Genomic DNA, 4,485 nt, shown 5'->3' with positions numbered 1-4,485 from the left:
TACCATAAGCGAGCTCGTCAAGAAAAGTTCGAAGTAGTCAAGTCACTCATGGCTTGCAAGATGAAGGATGGGGAGTCGGTTGTGTCACATGTGCAAAGAATGCAACGCTACATAGAGCGTTTGGTCAAGCTCAATATTCACTTTGATGAGGAATTGGCCATTGACATGGTCTTGAACTCACTTCCTGAATGTTATGGTCAGTTTATTCTAACTTACCATTTGAACAATACTGAGCAGACCTTGGCCCAATTGCACAACTTGTTGCAGACAGCTGAGGCAGGGATGAAGGGTAAAAGTATACCCTCCACACCTGCTAGTGCCCCTGTTTTGGCTATTGGACAGGGAAAGGGGAAAAAGAGGAAAGGTCCTCCCAAGCAAAACTGGAAGAGCAAGGCTCAAGTTGGGTCATCTAGTAATGGCCCAAAGGCTAAGCCCAATGGTTCCACTCCCCATGTTTCTGATCCAAAAGAGGCAGTTTGCTTTTACTGCAACCAAAAGGGGCATTGGAAGAGATCTTGCCCACAATATCTGCAAGATATCAAGGATGGCAAAGTGAAGCCATCTTCGGCAGGTATTTACACTATTTCTGCTAATAACTCATTATCTTCTCGTTCATGGGTCCTTGATACAGGATGTGGTTTTCATATCTGTTCTGATTTGCAGGGTCTAAAGGAAAGTGAGGAGATAGAGCGAGGAAGGATAAACCTGATCATGGGAAACATAAAGTCTTCACCAGTAACCAAGATCGGAGTTTATCAGCTTCTGCTTAGTAATGATGTTAGATTAGATTTAATAAATTGTTGCTATTCGTCTGAGATGACGAGAAACATTATTTCATTTCATGCATTGTTCAGATAAGGTTTTACATATTCTTTTAATGATTTGAATGGTTCAATTTCGGTTTATAAGAATGGTGTTTTTATGTTTGAAGCTTTGCCTTGTAATGGTGTGTATGAAACAGTGACTTGTGTTGATAGCCTAGGAAATAGTGTGCTTAATATTGACTTGTCTAATAGTGTAGACAAGGCATGCTTGTGGCATTGTCGTCTTGGACACATTAACAAGAAACGCATAGCCCAACTCCAAAAGGATGGAGTGTTGGAATCATTTGACCTAAAGTCAGATGATATGTGTGAATCTTGTCTTTTGGGAAAGATGACAAAATCACCATTCACAGGGTCTTGTGAAAGAGGTGAAGGTCTGTTGGATCTCATACACACGGATGTGTGTGGGCCCTTCAGATCAACTACAAGAGATGCTAATCGATTCTATGTGACTTTCACTGACGATTATAGCAGATATGGATATATTTACTTGATCAAGCATAAGTCAGAAACTTTTGAAAAGTTCAAAGAGTTTAAACATGAAGTCGAAAATCAATTGGGCAGAAAGATAAAGATACTTAGATCCGATAGAGGCGGGGAGTATCTTAGTATCGAGTTTAACGACTATCTGAAAGAATGTGGGATAGTCTCACAATTGACTCCTCCTAGGACACCACAGTTAAATGGTGTAGCTGAGAGGCGCAATCGAACCTTGTTAGACATGGTTCGTTCTATGATGAGTCGGGCTTCGCTTCCTATTCACTTCTGGGGGTATGCCTTAGAGACAGCCGCCCACATCCTCAATCTTGTCCCTACAAAGAAGGTTGCCAAAACACCTCACGAAATGTGGACAGGGAAAGTTCCCTCGTTAGCACATATTAAAGTCTGGGGTTGTGAAGCTTTCGTAAGACGAGAGACTCACGACAAGCTAGCAGCTAGAAGTGAGAAATGTGTTTTCATTGGTTACCCAAAGCAGTCTTTTGGATATTTGTTCTACAGGCCTAGTGATAACGTGGTCTTTGTAGCACGAAGAGGAGTCTTTCTTGAAAGAGAGCTCATATTCAAAGAGGACAGTGGGAGCACTATTGACCTTGAAGAAATTCAAGAGTCAGCCAATGAAGGAACCTTAGATGACACTAGCACTCAACCAGAGGAAACAGTTCCTGTTGAACCAATTGATAACTCATTACCTCTTAGAAGATCCACTAGGGTGAGTGTGCCACCTGAGTTGTATGGTTTTCATATTACTTCAGATGGTGACACATTCATAAGTGACAGAACACTGGTAAACTTAGATGAACCAGTCACTTATAAGGAAGCAATGGCAGGCCCAGAGGCTTCCAAGTGGAAAGAGGCAATGGACAGCGAGATTAAGTCCACGTATGACAACCAAGTTTGGAATTTGGTTGATAGTGCACCAGGTCGCAAGACAGTTGGGTGCAAATGGATCTTCAAGAAGAAGACAGACATGGATGGGAATGTGCATACATTCAAGGCTCGACTGGTTGCAAAAGGTTTTACTCAAACCCCAGGGGTTGACTATGATGAGACTTTTTCGCCAGTGGCTAAGATTAAATCTATTAGGATATTGCTCGCCATAGCTGCCTTTCATGATTATGAAATCTGGCAGATGGATGTCAAAACTGCTTTCCTTAATGGGAAGTTGGCTGAAGATGTTTACATGAGTCAGCCAGAGGGTTTTGTTGATGCAAAGTTTCCCAATAGAGTGTGCAAGCTTGAGAAATCCATTTATGGATTGAAACAAGCATCTCGCAGTTGGAATCTTTGCTTCCATGAGAAAGTCAAAGAGTTTGGTTTCTCTAGAAGTGAAGATGAGTTTTGTGTGTATATCAAGGCTAGTGGGAGTATAGTAACTTTTCTGGTGTTATATGTCGATGACATATTACTCATTGGTAACGATGTTCCAACCTTGAAAGAAGTTAAGTCTTGGCTTGGAAAGTGTTTTGCCATGAAAGACCTTGGAGAAGCTGCCTATATTCTTGGGATTAGAATATTGAGAGATAGAAAGAAGAGACTAATTGGACTTAGTCAGAGCACATACTTGGATAAGGTACTAAAGAGGTTTAGTATGGAAAACTCCAAGAAGGGAGAGCTACCTATCCAGAGCAATACCAAATTGAGTAAGACTCAATGCCCGAGTACAGATGTTGAAATAGATGACATGAGTCGTGTACCTTATGCTTCCGCTGTCGGATCGATCATGTACGCTATGACATGTACTCGCCCTGATGTGGCATTTGCTTTGAGCATGGTCAGTCGCTATCAGGGAAACCCAGGTAGAGCTCATTGGGTAACAGTTAAGAATATACTCAAGTATTTGCGAAGGACAAAGGACTGGGTCCTTGTGCTTGGTGGCAGTGATACTTTGAGAGTAGATGGTTACAGTGATGCCAGCTTTCAGACGGATAGAGATAACTTCCGTTCTCAGTCAGGCTGGGTGTTTTTACTGAATGGAGGAGCAGTTACTTGGAAGAGTTCCAAGCAAAATACGGTGGCTGATTCTACTTGTGAATCAGAGTACATAGCAGCAAGTGAAGCGTCGAAAGAAGCAGCTTGGTTGAGGAACTTCATCGGGGATCTAGGAGTTGTTCCAACCATCCAGGAGCCTATGGAACTGTTCTGCAGTAATGAAGGAGCGGTTGCCTTGACAAAGGAACCAAGAGATCATGGTAAGACCAGACATATCGACAGAAAGTACCATTTCATCAGACATAGAGTAGAAGAAGGCCATCTTATAGTAAAGAGGGTGTCATCTGAAGATAACCCAGCAGATCCTCTCACAAAGGGTCTGAGTAGGGCTAAGCATATTCAGCATGCTCGGAGCATAGGACTGAAAGATGATATTAGTTTTAGTAGTTAGATTAGTTTTTGAAACTTGTAACAAAGTAAATGTAATTGACTTTTGGTGATTAAATAATAAAGTATTATTTATAAGTTTGGCTACTACCTTTTGTCAATTGTTTATTATTGTGTTTCATATTTTGCATGTTTTACTTCCTGAATAATGAGATTATTCAAACTCCACAGTCGCTCGTACTCTTGGAAGTAAGTAGTGAATTAAGACTGTCATGAATTGGATTGCAGATTGTCTAAGGATAGACATGGCAATAGAATTGCTGCAACGTTCATGAGTACTCAGAAATTGAGATTTGAGTATTGGATAAACCCTCGCTCAGAGTACTACTTCATGGAATTCATCACGAGTAATACTGAGACGATAATATCTTATAATCTTGAAACGAAGATATATGAGTTGTAATTTACAAGTCGGTTGTGTATTGGTGATACGAAAACGCATCAGTAACTTGGTGTTATAAAACGTATTGTCATGCATAATTTGATGAGTAAAAGATACAAGCATATGAGTCAACGTTTATTCGTTCCTTTTGCCCTAACAGGAAAAGCGATATATGTGGGCCCCTCGATGATTTGGTGTTGACTTATGTGCTGGGCCCAGCCAGGACTAAATTGATGTGTTCGATTAGAAGTCCTACATCATCACAAATCAGGAATCGGGAAACATAGATTCTGGACAAACAGATTGATTACATTCCATGTCTTTTGTCTGGGGATATCAAGCAGAACGAAGGGTTATATGATCACTTATCTTAGGACACGTAACTGACTGGGTCAGAGTTCG

This window comes from Lactuca virosa, chromosome 3 (assembly GCF_052849685.1).
Source record: "Lactuca virosa cultivar CGN04683 chromosome 3, Lactuca_virosa_CGN04683_v6, whole genome shotgun sequence".
Lineage (NCBI taxonomy): Eukaryota > Viridiplantae > Streptophyta > Magnoliopsida > Asterales > Asteraceae > Lactuca > Lactuca virosa.
Note: the sequence above shows the minus strand (reverse complement) of the source record.